The sequence below is a fragment of the Ursus maritimus genome, unplaced genomic scaffold (assembly GCF_017311325.1).
Source record: "Ursus maritimus isolate PB19 unplaced genomic scaffold, ASM1731132v1 scaffold_14, whole genome shotgun sequence".
Taxonomy (NCBI): Eukaryota; Metazoa; Chordata; class Mammalia; order Carnivora; family Ursidae; genus Ursus; species Ursus maritimus.
This window is the reverse complement of record NW_024423786.1, coordinates 51,367,203-51,383,808: the sequence shown is the minus strand read 5'-3', so window position 1 is coordinate 51,383,808 and position 16,606 is coordinate 51,367,203. Positions and strand designations below refer to the sequence as shown.

Genomic DNA, 16,606 nt, shown 5'->3' with positions numbered 1-16,606 from the left:
ATGGGGCAGCTGCGTGTTCAGGAGGGCTACTTTGGACTGAAAGGGACCACAGTGTTTTTCTTTTCAGTGGCTTTGTTGAGGCGGAAGTGACCAGGTGTGATATTTTCGCTGTAAGCATCTGGGCTGCAAAGATTTTTGCCACTTAAATTGACCTAAGGCAGTTTTGCTGAACACGTTCAAATACAAAAATAAGAGGGACGTTAAAAAAGGACATAATGAAACATGAAAAAGGAAGAATAAAATTAAAAAGACTTTATTGTGAAATACGAAATATTTGAATACATTCCACACGTCTAGTGTAATTCATAGCAATGCTGCACAAATAATTGATTTTTATTTTGTGGATGGTACCTAAGGAGCTGTCTTCGAAGCCTTCCGTTCATAGTACTGCACATGTATTCGTTTGTTGACTCTTCTCATTTGGTAACCCACTTTGTCTTCTTTCACTAACATTTCTTCCTTCATTAAGAAAGGTATCTGGGGGCACCTGGCTGGCTCAGGTGGTAGAGAATTTGACTCTTGATCTTGGGATCTGGAGTTCAAGCCCCATGTTGGGTGTAGAGATTACTGGAAAAAAAAAAAAAGAGGGGCGCCTGGATGGCTCAGTCTGTTAAGCGTCCAACTCGATTTCAGCTCAGGTCATGACCTCAGGGTTGTGAAATCCAGCCTTGCATGGGGCAAGCTGCTGAAGATTCCCTCCCTCTTCTCCCCACCCCATCCCAAAATGTATCCGTTTCCAGATTGTAGACTGTGTATTTGTAACTGAGCTTTGTGTTGCATTGTGAGAGCCTTCTCCACTGTTGTTTTTTTCTGACGAATTGTCACACGTCCATTGATAGATGTTCCAAACTTCTGTGGGGCACATGGGCTCAAACTCTGCACCCCTGTATAGATCATTAGGAGGACTAAGATTTATACAATGTGAAAATGAGAGTGCTGTGTCAACGGAGAAATGAAACCAGGCTGCTGAACCAAACTGTCTGCCAGTTATTATTATTATTTTTTTAAATCTTGTATGGTAAAATCGCCTTGCGGCCAATGAGTTACGGGACCAAAGTGTTTGTGGTGAAAATGGCCACAGCAAAGATGTTTATGGCAAAAGTACCTAGAACCCAAACGGACACATGGTAAGTCGCACATATTTAAAGTAACAAATCTGATGAGTTCTGACCTATTTGTACACCTATACAACCCTCATCACAATTAAGATCATGAATGTTTGGTCAACCCCCTGTATTTCCTACTGGCCCTTCATCATCGTTTCCTTCTGTCTCACCCCTTCCCCCAAATCACCAATAAAAAACACTGATGTGTTTTCTGCCACCGTAGACAGTGTGCACTTTCTAGTGCTTCATGTAAGTGGAAACGTACCATATGCTCTTCCTTTTTTTTTTTTTTGGTCTTAGCCTGTGCCCTCACTCGGCATAATGACTTCGAGATTCATCCGCGTTGTTCTGCGTGCCCATAGTCTGATGATCTCTGTTTCGTTCCTGAGTCACATCCAGCAGACGGATACCAGAACTTCGTTATCCACTCTCCTAAGAATGGACATTGGGTTTGCTTTCGCTTCCTGGCAATTGCAAGTAGAGCTATGATCCTTCTTCTTTTTCTTTTTTTTTAAGATTTTATTTATTTATTTGACAGAGAGAGACAGCCAGCGAGAGAGGGAACATAAGCAGGGGGAGTGGGAGAGGAAGAAGCAGGCTCCCAGCGGAGAAGCCAGCTGTGGGGCTCGATCCCAGAATGCTGGGATCACGCCCTGAGCCGAAGGCAGACACTTAACGACTGAGTCACCCAGGCACCCCGAGCTATGATCCTTCTTCACGTACAAATCCACATGTGGACATATGCTTTCACCTCTTCTGCGGAAAGACTCAGGAGTTGAAGCCACAGGACTGCTCCAAAGCGTGTGTACCATTTTACTCCCCATCAGCAGCATTCGGCGTTCCAGTTCCTCCACCTCCTTGAGGGCACTCGGTAATGCCCTTGCTGTTAATTTTGGCCGTCCTGGCAGGTGCGGGCCGGCAGCCCGCTGTGGACTTCATTTGCGTTTCCCTCGACTAACGATGTCAAGTGTCTTCAGCTGTCAGGCTCTGCAGAACTTCTTGAGTCTCGTTCTTGCTTCTCTCAGCCTCACTCCCCAAGCTCTGCACTCGCCGTCCTTCCTTTCGCTCCCAGAATGCCCTGGACTCATTCCCACCTCACCACAGTTACCTGGTGTTCCTTTCTGCAGTCGCTCCAAGGTCGCTCTTCTTCTTCTTCTTCTTTTTTTAAAGATTTTATTTATTTGACAGAGAGAGATGCAGTGAGAGAGGGAACACAAACAGGGGGAGTGGGAAAGGGAGAAGCAGGCTTTCCTGCTGAGCAGGGAGCCCGATGCGGGGCTCGATCCCAGAACGCTGGGATCATGACCTGAGCCGAAGGCAGATGCTTAACGACTGAGCCACCCAGGCGCCCCCAAGGTCAGCCTCTTCTGATCTTTCAGGTCTCTGCTTCAATATCCCTTGTTCACAGACCTTCTCTATTTTACCTAAAATGCCTCCTACATCACTCTTTAAAGAGAGTGTGGTATTTTTACCGGATTTTTTTTTGTACTTAAAAATTGTATATAAATAACATCAGAGTGTAATGTCTTAAAAAATATTGTGCTAAAAAACATATGATATAAAATTTGCCATCTTAACCATTTCTAAGTGTACAGTTCAGCGCCATGAAGTATATGTACATCGTTGTGCAACCCATCTCCAGAACCTTTTAATCTTGCAAGACTGAAGGTCTGTTCCCATTACAGAGGTTTTTCAATTGTGAAAAATGTTACGCTTATAGAAAAGTGCCTTGTTACTGCTGATTCCATTACTTTATGTCAATCTCTGTCCAGCATCTGTCACTCAGCACAATCTGAAATTTATTTATTTATGTGGTTGTGGTCTGTCTTCCTCACTAAAACATGAATTCATAAGGGCAAGGACTATGTCTGTCTTCTTTACTGATTGCTCAGCAAATTTTGTTTCTTAAAATGTTACCAATGTGTAACATTCATTTTGCTCAGAACAGGGGATAGTGAGGTTGGATTTCATTCCATTATTTTAAAGATTTATTTATTTATTTTACAGAGAGAGAGAGAGAGAGAGAGCACAAGCAGGGGAAGCAGGAGAGGGAGAAACAGGCTCCCCGCTGAGCTGGGAGCCCAATGCAGGACTCGATCGCAGGACCCTGGGATCATGACCTGAGCCGAAGGCAGATACTTAACAGACTGAGCCACCCAGGCGTCCCTGGATTTCATTTTAAAAGCTGTGTATTGCTCATAGGAATGTAAAATTCTGCAGGCACCGTGGAGAACAGTATGGCGGTCCCTCAAAAAATTAAAAATAGAATTGCCAATGTGATCTAGCATTCCACTTATGGGTCCATATCTAAAGAAATTGAAAGCAGGGGCTTAAGAGACATTTGCACACCCATGTTCACAGCAGCATTATTCACAATAGCCGAAAGGTGGAAGCAGCCCGAATGTCTACTGACGGACGAATGGGTAAACCGAACGTGCGTATCCGTACAACGGAGTATCATCTAGCAAAAACGGAAGGACATTCTGACAGCTGCTACAACGTGGATGAAACTTGACCTTATTCCCAGTGAAACAAGCGGGCCACGAAAGGGCAGATACTGCAGGATTCCACTTATCTGAGGTCCCGAGAGTCATCAAATTCATAGAGACAGGAAGTAGTGGTGGGAGTCGGGGGCTGGGGGAGGGGGCTGGGGAGTTAGTGTTTCATGGGGCCAGAGTTTCGGTTTTGCAAGATGAACCAGTTCTGGGGACGGATGGTGGGGATTATTGCACAACACTGCGAATGTACTTAATGCCACTTAACAGTGGTTAGAATGGTCAATTTTTGTTATGTGTGTTTTGCCACAAACACTTTTTTCACAATCAGTTTTTAATTGCTCAATTGAAAAAAAAAAGGAGTACATCTTGTAAAAAAGCAAACAAAACCAAACCAACAACACCAAAATAGAGAATGTGGAAGTCCCTGGAGGTGATTCCCAGCACGGTAACTAGCATTCGTATATTGTCCCCGAATGCTATAACCACACGTATGCACCTGTGTATGTGTTTTCTTAGGTTCTCTGTCTACGCTCAAATAAATAAATTATGCCCATTTGCCAGCACGGAACTGTACTATGCATAACCTTCTGCACTTTTTTTCCTTGCTGTAATCATAGATCATGTTTATCCTTCCATGTCATTATCTGAAAAACAAGACTTGGCATGCTGCTTTTAAGGGTGGTATAATATTCTGTAGCAGGACTTGGCGAGCTTTCTTAAAGGGCCAGAGAGTAAATATTCAGGCTTTGTAGATCCAAATGGTCTCCGTGGCAACCACTCTCCTCTGCTGTCCTAGAGCAAAAGGAGTCACAGGCGATATAGAAACAAATGGGTATGGCTCTGTGCCAATAAAACTTTATTTACAAAAACCGACCCTTGTTCTATAACATGAATGTTCTTTAGTATTTATTTACTTAGTCCCCTGCAGATGGACAGCTGGGTTTTTCCCTCTCCCCCTTTAAGGAATGCTGCAGCAAACGTGTGCAGAGATCCCAGGGACGACAGAGGCACAAGGTGGAAGGGACTATCTCTGAATCATCCGTTCATCAACCCAGGGTGCCCATTTTACAGATGTGGAAGCTGAGGTCCAGAGACAGCTACGTAAGGAAGCAAGACAGGACTAAAACATTGGGGTTTATCCTAACTGACTATCCTAAGTGGCTGAATTCCTCATTTGGAATCATTTTATTCTTTTTTTCCTCCTGTGCTATTGAGCACCTTTGCATTTCTCAGCCAAGGAGAAAGAAGTGTCTTTCCATTTAGGGCAGGGCGGGGCGTGGGAACCTACTCAGAACAGAGTCGGTTTATCCACTACTGCTTGTTCTGGACATGCCTGATGGTGGACAGAAGATGTGACTTCAAAACTGCCCTTTGGGTTCTCCTGGGCTGGGGACATGCTCTGAGGTCTCAGACAGACCCATTCCTTGGACCAGAGGTCAGGCCACATAGGAGAACTGTACGCCTGGACCCGAGTTCTAGGAGTTTCGTTGGCTGTCGATAGCCTGGTGGCTATGGCGGGAGATAATTATTTTATTACTAGGGCTGTTTATGGTTTCCATTTCTTCAATGCAATTTACGGAAGGCTCCACATTCTTTTCTGTTGATGGTCTCAAGAAGTAATCCTTGGCTGGTGTTTCCTGACTATTTGCTATGTACCAGGCTCTGTGTTAAGGGCATAGCCTGCCTTGTCTCATTTATTTATTTATTTTTTTAAAGATTTTATTTATTCATTTGAGAGAGAGACAGCCAGTGAGAGAGGGAATACAAGCAGGGGGAGTGGGAGAGGAAGAAGCAGGCTCCCAGCGGAGGAGCCTGATGTGGGGCTCGATCCCAGAACGCCGGGATCACGCCCTGAGCCGAAGGCAGACACTTAACAACTGAGCCACCCAGGCGCCCCTGCCTTGTCTCATTTAATCCAAATTAAATAATTCACAGATCTAGGAGTCAGATCTGAAGTTCTTATGATGGGCTATGAGACCCCGTGGTGTGTGAGCACCATTTCCTCCCTGTCTGAAATTACCGCCTCTCACTCTGCTTCAGCCACACCAGCCTCCTGCTGTTCTTCCAACAAGCCGGAGCAGAGCCATCCTGCCCCAGGACCTTTGCACTGGCTGTTCCTTCTTCCTCGAATGCTCTTCCTCTAGAAAGCCACGTGACTCCCTCCCTCACTCCTTTCCGATCTCTGCTCAGATGTTGCCACATCAGAGAGGCCCTGTGGCTCTTCCTACTGAAAGTTCCACTCTCTAAACCCCTGGCTGGCAACGTTTATACCCCTGTTTTATTTTTCTCCATGGCGGACTTCCCAGCCCGACGGACATCGTATAGGTCAGTTACTCATTCTGTTTTTTGTGTGTTTCCTTCCTAGGAAGTTTTAACTGCTCTGTCCACCCCTGGATCCCCAGTCCTGACACACGGTAGGCGCTCAGTAATATTTGCAGAATGAATGTACAAGGTAGGCGCCATTTTAAAGTGAGGTTATTGCATAACGGGGTCCAGAGAAGTGAAGGGTCTTGTCTGAGATCACACACAGGGAAGTGGCACCATGGACTTGGACAGGGACTTGCTGGTGCCTACCCAGGTCTCTCTCCCAGCTCTGAGGGCTCATTCCCCCCTAGTGCTTTCCTACTGAGAGCTCACTGTGGCCTTCAGTGCTGTCCTCGGCTCTGGAGTGGCTCTCCCGGAAGTGAGCCGGAAGTGCCTAGAAGCGTCCCTGCCTCTTTACCTGTCATGACTGACATGTGCGCAAGTACAAAGCTCACTCCCTCCCATGGAGACAGGACAGACTCTGAGACGCAATTCACACTCCAGAGCTCCCCACAGGATGCAGGCTCCTCTTTAATCCATGCTTGCATCCAAATTCTTGGCTTGGGGTCTGCTGCTGGGATAACCCACCCCATGGAGTCACTGAATCCCCAGAGCCCAGCTAGTGCTGGCATGCAGTAGGTGCTTCATAAATGCTGGGCAAAGCCAGTTTCTCACTCCACATACCCTGCCAGGGTCTGATCCTCTGCCGTGGTGTAGGGATGACTCTGTCTCCTGTCTCACCCTGGGCTCTGATATCCAGCTGCCTCCTGGATATTCCTCCTGGGTACTCCGCCCCCCTGCCCAGGACTCAGCATATCTCCAAACTGAACTCAACATCTTCATTCACCTGACGTGCTGCAGACGGATGGGCAGAAACATAGAAAGAATCTGAATTCTAACTCTGCTGAATTTAGGAGCCCGGGAGCCACCCAACACCACAACTCCTCCTTCCAAGACATAATATGTCCCCTTAAGGGTTTTCGTTTTAATGAACTATAATTGTGTAAATTTAAGGTGTACAACAAGTTGATTTGATACATTTATGTAATGCAATATGATTACCACCAGTAGCGCCATGTTACATAATTACAATTTCTTTTTTGTGGTGAGAACAATTAAGATCTAATCTCTTAGCAGCCTTAAAGTTTATAACACATACTGTTGCCTATCATCACTATGTCGTGGATTAGATCTCCAGAATTTATGTATCTGCTAGTTGCAAGTTTGTACCCTTAAAACATCGTCTCCCCAACTCCCCCGCCCTGCCCCTGGTAATCACCATTCTACTCTGGTTTTCTGAGTTCAGCTTTTTTGGATTCCCCATAAGTGAGATCACAGAATACTTGTTTCTTAAGATTTAAGGCGCTTCTAGTTGGGGTTTCTAACACTTGGAGCTGATAGGGTTTGAACTGATGCATCCCTCTGCTCTCAGCTTTCAAGCTCAGTGGATATGCTAATGCAGGAGCTGCGGGCAACGGGCAACGTTACCTGGGACAGAGGTGAGCACCAGGCATCGCAGGAACAGAGAAAGGAGAGCCTGGGGATGGCCGGAGGAAATCTCCCAAGAGATTAGCATTAACAGGCAAAGAAGTTAGTTGGGCTGAAAGGGAGAACTTTGTAGGCAGGGGAAAGAGCACCTGCGAAGGCTCTGAGGCTGGAACACGTTTGTTCTGTTCATCTCTGCAGAGAGTCAGGAATGGCCAGAGCGAAGGATGCATATGCTGGGGGGAGAGGTGAAAATAAGATTCTGAAGGGCACCTGGCTGGCTCAGTCGGTGAAGCATCTGCCTTCAGCTCAGGTTACGAACCGGGGGTCCTGGGATTGAGCCCTGCCTCGGGCTCCCTGCTCCATGGAGGAGCCTGCTTCTCTCTCTCCCTCTGCTGCTCCCCCGCTTGTGCGTGCGCTCTGTCTGTCAAATAAATAAATAAAATCTTAAAAATAAATAAATAAGATTCCGAGCTTGCCAGGAGCCTTGAAGGTCGTGCTAAGGTAAACTTAGATTTTAGCGTGAGGGTGGTGGAGAGCCACAGGCGGTTTCCAGCTGGGGAGTGATGAGGTCAGAGCCCCTGCGGAGGAGGCCATAACCTCGATTTACTCATCTGCAGGATGTGGGTAATAATATTATCTGCCACATATGAATATTGGCAGGAATATATATGTTAACACACTCAAGGATTTGATTCAATGCACAGCACATAGGAAGCCTCCAATAATTTTAGAATGAGTGTATAGTATGAGAAGAGAATTGGAAGGAGGGCTAGGGCTTGTGGTTAAGGATGCCTGCTTTCAGAACCTAGCCTTCGCACTTGCTCACTTGCCAGCTGTGTGAACGTTACGGCCGTGCCTCAGTTTCCCCATCTGCAAGATAGAAACAACAACAGGATCATCACAGCGTGCTGCGCATGAGGATTCAACGCTCTGGCGCGGTGTTATTAACTATGAGCGTGTTTGTTAGCGAGTCTCACCTCCTCGGCTGCCACAATCCTTTTATTTACCTGCGCTTTTCCCTTCACTTGAATTACTTAATTTCCATCTTTGTATTGTAGTAAAATCGTTACATAACAGTTACCATTTAAGCCATTTTAGCTGTATGGGTCTGTGGCATTAAGCATGTTCACATGGTTGTGCAACCGTCACCATCTGTCTCCAGAACTTTCTCATCTCCCCAAACTGAACCTCTGTCCCCATGAAACACGGACTCCCCTTCCCCTCCCCACCCCTCGCTCCCGCTGTCTCCTCTGTCCCTGTGGATGGGACTTCTCTAAGTGGGGTCCGACGTATCTGTCCTTCTGTGTCTGGCTTGCTTCACAGAGCAGAATGCCCTGCACATTCACCCTTCCGTAGCAGGTGTCAGAATGTCCTTCCTTTTTAGGGCCGATTAATATTCCGTTGTATGAATGGGCCACATTTTGTTTATCCGCTCATTTACTGACAGACATTTGATGTTGCTATGAACGTGGGTGTGCGGAGATCTCCTGGAGGCCCTGGTTTCACTGCTTTTGAGTATCTGCCCAGAAGTGGGATCACTGCATTGTATGTTACTGCTAGGTTTCACTTTTTGAGGAACTGCCACACCGTTTTCTACCCGAGATTCCACTCTTGCCCCATAGTACATCCTCCATCCATAGCCAGCGTGATCTCAGAACAGAAATCACCTATCCTCCCATCCATGAATACCTCTCACTCACCTACTGAGCTCTGGGATTAGCAGTCCTCAACACAGGGACACCACCCCTTCTGTAGCTTATGGTTGAGAGGAGGGAGCCAGGCAACAAATGATAAAAATACACAACCGATAGCATACTCAGATGGTGGTAACTACAAGATAGAGAGAGGGTGACAGAAATCATTGGGGGGTGAGAGTGTGATGCAGATTTTAAAATAGGGTGGTCAGAGAAATCCTTGCTGAGGTTAACATTTGAGCAGAGATCAGAAGAAAGGGAGGGAGGGAGCCATGTGGGTATCTGTGGGAAGAGTGTTCTAGGCAGAGGGCACAGTCCTGTGCAAAGGTCCTGGGGCAGCACTGGGTCTGCTGTGTTAAAGGAACAGGGAGAAGGCTATGTGGCTGGAGCTGAGTGAGTGAGGGAGAGATGGGGAGGCAGGGAGGGCAGGGAGGGGACAGGGTCAGGTTCTCCAGGGTCTTGCAGGCTAAGAGAGGACTCAGATCCCCCTTCCTCCCAAGGTGGGAGCCCTGGAAATCTGTGGGCAAAGGAGGGCAGGACCTGACTTGGGTGCTCACAGCACCCTCTGGTGGCTTCTTCAGGGGGGACAAGGTTCAGGGGTTCAGGAAGGGGGGCAGGGTACCATGTGTGGGGTAGGGTGGTGTCTGTGCTAGTCTGGGTGAGTGTGAGCGATGATGGAGTGAACTAGGTTGGGGACTGAGGAGTTGGTAAGAAGCGTTAGGTTTCTGGATGGATGTTGCAGGTAGAACCGATAGTTATCTTCTGAAGGACAGGCGGGAGTGACAAGGTGACGCCAAGGATGATTTCGGCCAGTGCAACGGGAAAGGAGGAGCCTCCACAGTCCAAGATGGGAAAGATAATGTGGGATCGGACTGAGTGCAGCAGAATCGCACTCAGGATTCCCATCGCACTCAGGATTCCGTCCCATCCTCCCTCTCTGACTTAGCAGGCTGAGATCAGTCATTGATGTGGGGGTCCCCTTCCTTCCCTGCAGCCTCATTTCCCAGTCTCCTCTTTGAGCCTGGCACATAGAGCCCATGTGTTTCCTCTCGGCCGTCCTCCACCTTGGAGGCCTGTGCACCTGTTCCTTACTATGTACGCTCCCCCTCTGTCCGCATCCGAGTGGCTTATTCCTTTGATCCTCGTTGACCTCCTTTGTAATTAGAGATGGTGGCAGAATTACTCTTATCAAACATGATATGCCTTTAGGACTCTTGATGTTTTCTTTCTCCAAACTAGTGCTGGGGACATTCACATAGAAGCAGCATCCAAGAGGACACCACATTTGCCTTCCCCTCTGTGCGTGGTCACACTGCAAGATGGTCTGGGCTGGTATGCCACTGGGCTCTTGGTCAGCTGTCCGGCACGTAGTGTTTTTACTCTTATCGGATCCTGCTGTTTTATTTTGTTCACAGCACTCCCTGCTATCGGCCATTATCTTTATTATCACTCCCGCCTCCCCTCCCCCAGCATGTTTATTGCTTGTTTTCTACCCCTAGACTGTCGCCTCTACAAACAAGGGCAGAGATCTTGTTTGGTTTACTTACGGCACCTCCAGAGATGTTTACTTCCTAATTCCTGGAACCTAGGGACCGGAGAGGCTGCCTGGCCACGGGGCATCAAGGTGGTTAATCAGCTGACCCGGAGGTGGGGAGATGATCCTGGCTTATCTGTGGGATCCCAGTGTAATCCCGAACATCCTTAAACGTGAGGGAGGGAGGCAGCAGAGAGAGAACCAGACACGTGGTGGCGTGAGAAGGACTTGGCCTGATGGTGCCGGCTTTGAAGATGGATGGATGATCGATGAACCAAGGCACGAAGACATCTTCTAGAAGCCGGGAAAGGCAAAGGATTTTCTCCTAGAAGCTCCAGAAGGAAAAAGAATCTGTGGATGCCTTGGTTTTTGCTTTAGCCAGAGGGTTTTGGACTTAACGACCACCAGAACTGTGAGATAATAAATGTGTTGTTTTAAGCTACCAAGTTCATGGTGATTCGTTACAGTAGCAATAGGGGATGGCCACACAGCTTGCACTAGTAAATGCTTCATTAATTTCTTCTTTTTAGAGAGAGAGCCTGGGGGGGGGGCAGAGGGAGGGGAGAGGGGAGAGAGAAAATCTTAAGCAGGCTCCATGCCCAGCGCTGAGCCCCACATGGGGCTCAATCCCACGACCTGAGCCATGATTCAAGAGTTGGACGCTTAACCCACTGAGCCACCCAGGCACCCCTCAATTAGTATTTGTTAAATGAATGATCGGGAGGTGACTTCGTGACTCAGAACTGGAGATGGTGCAGTAAACTTTAAGTTAAAGGGGCCTCGGGCAGCCAGGAGTGGGGTGGGGATCTTGGAGTCAATGGAGTTCACCTCTGGGTCAGGCCAGCTCCTCAGCACTGGCAGTGAGGGGGTGTGGAGTGCAAGGTCAGAGCTGGCAAATGCCCCCCGTGGGGACAGTTCAGAAACAGAAAAGGGGTTTCTTGATCACCCCCCACCCCTAAACTGCTGTTCGCACTGCATCCCAGTGATGCTGGCTAACATGTCCAAGAGTGTTCTTCTATTTCTATTTCTTTTCTTTTCTTTTTTTAATTATCTTAAAACTTGGGCGCCTGGGTGGGTCAGTCGGTTAAGTGTCTGCCTTTGGCTTGGGTCATGATCCCAGGGTCCTGTGATCAAGTCCCCCATTGGGGTCCCTGCTCAGTGAGGGGCCTGCTTCTCCCTCTGCCCCTCTCTCCCTACCCCCTACTCGTTCTCTCTCTCTCTCTCTTGCAAAAATAAATAAATAAAATCTTAAAAAAAATAAAAAATTACCTTAAAACTTAAAAATTTTATTGTAAAAACCTTTTAGAGTAGTTTGAAGTTTACAGAAAAATAGAGCAGAAAATACAGGGAATTCCCATATCCCTTTTTTCTCATCTCCCCTCAATTTCCCATATTATGAATATCCTGCATTAGGCTGGTACATTCGTCACAACCAATGAGCCAACACTGATGCATTATTGTTAACAGAAATCCATAGTTTACATAAGGTTCACTCCTGATGTTGTATCTTCTTTTTTTTATTTGAGAGAGAGAGAGAGCGAGCCCAGGAGCAGGGTGAAGGGGGAGGAGGAGAGGGTGGGGGAAGGGGAAGGGCAGAGGGAGAAGCAGGCTCTCCGCTGAGCAGGGAGCCCGATGCAGGGCTCGGTCCCAGGACCCTGAGATCATGACCTGAGCCGAAGGCAGATGCTTAACCGACTGAGCCACCCAGGCGCCCTTCTTCTTTGGGTTTTGACAAAAGTATAAAGACGTGATTTCACCAGCACAGTGTTATATAGAATCGTTCCACTGCCCCCCAAGCCCCTGCACTCCACCTGTCCATCCCTTGCCCTGAGCCCCCTGCAGCCACTGATCTTTTTACTCTCTACATAATTTTGTCTTTTTCAGCATGTCCTATAGTTGGGATCTAGGGCATGTAGCCTTTGTAGAGTGATTTTTTTTTCACTTAGCGATACGCATTTAAGGTCCCTCCTTTTAGTTTTTTTTTTTTTTTTTTTTTTTTTTTTTTTTTTTTTTTTTTTTGCTTTAAAAAAGTCATGGTAAGGGCACCTGGGTGGCTCAGTTGGTTAAGTGTCTGCCTTTGGCTCAGGTCATAATCCCAGGGTCCTGGGATCGAGTCCCACATCAGGCTCCCTGCTCAGCAGGGAGTCTGCCCCTCCCTTTCCCTCTGCCTCTCTCCCCAGCTTGTGCTCGCTCTCTCAAATAAATAAATACCATCTTAAAAAAAAAATCATGGTAAAATATAAAACTTGCCATTTTAACTATTTTTTAAAAGATTTTATTTATTTATTTGACGGAGAGAGAGAGCACAAGTAGGGGGAGTGGGAGAGGAAGAAGCAGGCTCCCAGCGGAGCAGGGAGCCCGATATGGGGTTCGATCCCAGGACCCTGGGATCACGCCCTGAGCCGAAAGCCGACGCTTAACGACTGAGCCCCCCAGGTGCCCCCATTTTAACTATTTTTAAACGTACAGTTCAGTGGCACTAAATACATCACAACATTTGTGCAACCTTCGCCGCTATCCATTTCCAGAACTTCCCCCGCCAGCTTTACTGATGTATAATTGACAAGTAAAATTGTATACACTAAAGGTATACAATGTGATGATTTGACATATGTATACTTTGTGAAATGATTGTCACAACTTGGTTAATTAACACAGCCATCTCCTCACATAGTTACGTTTTTTTGTTTTGCTCTGTTTTTTGGTGGTGAGAACGCTTACATGTTACTCTCTTAGCAAATTCCCAGAACTTTTTTTTTTTTCTCTCATCATCCCAAACTGAAACTCTGTTCAGTTAAACAACTACCGATTATCCGCCTTCCTCCTTCAGCCCCTGGTAACCGCTAATATACTACCTGTCCATGGATTTGTCTGCTGTAGATCCTTTACATGGAGTCATAACACTATTTGTCCTCTTGTGCCCGGCTTATTTCATTCAGCTTAATATCTTCAAGGTTCATCCCTCTTGTAGCAGGTGCCAGAGTGCCATTCCTTTTTTTTTTTTTTTTAAAGGTTTTATTTATTTATTCGTGAGAGAGAGAGAGAGGGAGAGAGGCAGAGGCAGAGGGAGAAGCAGGCTCCCCACAGAACAGGGAGGCCGATGCAGGACTCAATCCCAGGAGCCCAGGATCACGACCTGAGCCGAAGGCAGACGCTTCACCGACAGAGCCACCCAGGCGCCTGCCATTCCTTTTTAAGGCTGAATAATACTACATGTATGGATGGACCACTGTGTCTTATCCATTCATTCATCAATGGACAATGCTGCTGTGATCATCGGTTAAAACCATCTGTTTGAGTTCCTGCTTTCAATTCTTCTTGGGTGTATATCTTAGAGTGGGATTACTGGATCATACAGTAATCCTTGTGTCTTTTTTGTATCCTGTGTTTAAACTGGTGAATTTACTAGGTGGACAATGGCATCTACCTGTTATTTTCACTCATGTTTCTTTGGTTAGAAGTAAAACCGAACATCTGGCCGCGTGGCAGTTTTATTTTCTCTTGGAAACAGTCCCTTAATACCATTTGCTTGTTATCTGGGAGGTGGAACCCTTATCAACTTGAGAACACCCTTTATATATATAGGGTCCATATGGAGATATGGACCTCTTTTGTGTCTTGCTTGTGGAATGTATCTCCCCATTCTGTTGCTTATATTTTCATCGTGGTCATTTCTTTTTGGATATGTAGACATTTTTATTTTCATGAAGTGAAATCTTGACGTTGTTATTATGTTTTTGCTGATATTATGCTTAGCAAGTGCTTTCTCTTGGAAGACTGATACACACCCAATTTTCTATTCATTTAGTTGGGTCTAGCAGGATAGAACAATCTTAAGTTTGGCAAATTTTTAATGTGGCAAATTAGATTTAAACTCTTTTTTAGATCTAGCTTTTATTTATTCTTTTTAAAAAGATTTATTTATTTACTTGAGAAAGAGCACACATGAGCAGGGGATGGGGGGCAGAGGGAGAGGGAGAGAGAATCCTCAAGCCCACTGACTGCTGAGCACAGAGCCTGATGAGGGTCTTGATTCCAGGACCCTGAGATCACGATCTGAGCCAAAATCGAGAATCGGATACTCAACTGACTGCGCCATCCACGCGCCCCTAGATCTAGCTTTTATTTTTATTTTTAGAAGATTTTATTTATTTATTTGACAGAGAGAGAGACAGCCAGCGAGAGAGGGAACACAAGCAGGGGGAGTGGGAGAGGAAGAAGCAGGCTCCTAGTGGAGAAGCCTGATGTGGGGCTCGATCCCAGAATGCAGGGATCACGACCTGAGCCAAAGGCAGGCACTTAATGACTGCGCCACCCAGGCGCCCCTAGATCTAGCTTTTAAATATACTCATTAAAGACTTTACAGATTTCCGTCTCAAATTACTGAACGATTTTCTCAGCCTCATTTACTGAATGATGGTATTGGAGAAAATTTTTCTCTTTCCAACTCCAACTGATTGGGAGGCATCTTTAAGATAAATTATTTAAAAATGGGATATATTTCCAGGTTAGTTCTTCTGATATACTGATTCAACTCCCTGCCTATTCTTGTGCCTATTTGAATTTATTTCAGCTTTTTAATACTTTAATATCTGAAAGTGTTATTGCCGTCCTGATTACCCTTCTTTTCCAGATTTTCTTCTCAGTGCTGATTTAATTATTCTGTGGATTGGTGGTTCCCAGCCAGGAGTTTGCAGTCTGGGGCATACCTGGCGATGTCTGGAGACAATTTAGATCGTCACACCTGCGGGCGTAGAGATCAGAGATGCCACTAAACATCCTATAGCCCCCACGACAGAGAATTTTCTGGCTCTACGTGTCCATTTTCCCAAGGTTGACAAACCCTCCCCGAGATGAACTTCAGAATAATTTTCATGTATTCTTTTAGATATAAATTTTGATATGGAATTGGATTTATATATATTTGGGGGGGGCAGAGGGAATGCCCCTATACAGTGTTCTGTTTTTAAGTTCTACTTTATGTCCCCCTATAAAGTACTATAGTTTTCTTTTAATGGGTCAGAGACTGTTAAATTTGTTCCTCTGCGTTCATTTTATTTCATGTGGTAGATACGGTGATGTTATTCTGAAAAAATGTCTCTGTCTTATGCTGATTTTTGAAAAGGGAATTAACACACACAGTTTAAACAATCCAAACAGAAAAAGGTTAACTAGTTTCCTGTGTATTCTTTGAGAGAAATTTCATGCATCTAGAAATGTCTGGGGATAGGTCTATGTTAGCTTCTGTTGCTGTATCTCACGCTCTCTTTTAAAACACAAATGGTCGCATTTCCCTTGCGCTATTCTTCATTTAACTTTTTTTGTATAAAAAGAGTATATACCTTGCAGATTTCCTCATCTTAGTACATGTAGATTTAACGCATCCTTTTGTTAAAAGGTCTCAGTGTCCGTTCCACTGGCTGTTTTCCCATTATTTATTTATGTTAGAAAGTTTTCTTTGAATTATAACTTTTTATGTACCGTGTTTCTACCCAGAGTCGGGTAACTCACTCACAGCCGGGAGGAACCTGTCCTGTACATGGCAGCATGAAAAGAAATGCTTTTGAGAAATAAAAAGATCTCACGTGCGTTCCATCATGTCTTTTCTCTTTCTTGAGAGCTGCACTGGAAGGAGGGCAAGTAGACAGGAGAGGCAAACACCTCGGTGCCCATACTTGCAAATGAGCTGGCAGGCCTCCCTGAATAATTGTTTGGTCTTACTCAGGCACAAATAGTTCCCCATGGAAGCTTTCCCATCTTCTAAGCATTTTATTCGTTCAGTCCAGTTACTATCTAAATTCTCTGAAATGAAACGAAGCTGCAGTCTTGACAACAGCTGTGCAGTCAGTAGCTCAGAAGCCAGGAGGAGCCCCTTACTCAGCAATGCCCTGGGGGGCTGTACGTTAGCTACATTGCAGACTTCAGAAAGTGTGGGTTCAAGGGTAGGTTCAAGATGGGAGCGTGGGGGCGGGTCTGACGACT

The 16,606-nt window shown here is 46.0% G+C and overlaps 1 long non-coding RNA gene across 2 annotated transcripts; it reads left to right on the top strand.

Annotated features, from left to right (window-relative positions):
* The first annotated feature begins 1,294 nt into the window (after window positions 1-1,294).
* LOC103676307 lies at window positions 1,295-16,216 on the top strand. Of its 2 annotated transcripts, none has more exons than XR_005834638.1 (3): window positions 1,295-1,977; window positions 5,970-6,056; window positions 15,258-16,216. It is a non-coding gene; the product is annotated as an uncharacterized LOC103676307 (long non-coding RNA). The 2 variants fall into 2 exon arrangements; XR_572067.2 differs by lacking the exon at window positions 15,258-16,216 and adding an exon at window positions 10,590-11,064.
* The last annotated feature ends 390 nt before the right edge of the window (window positions 16,217-16,606 follow it).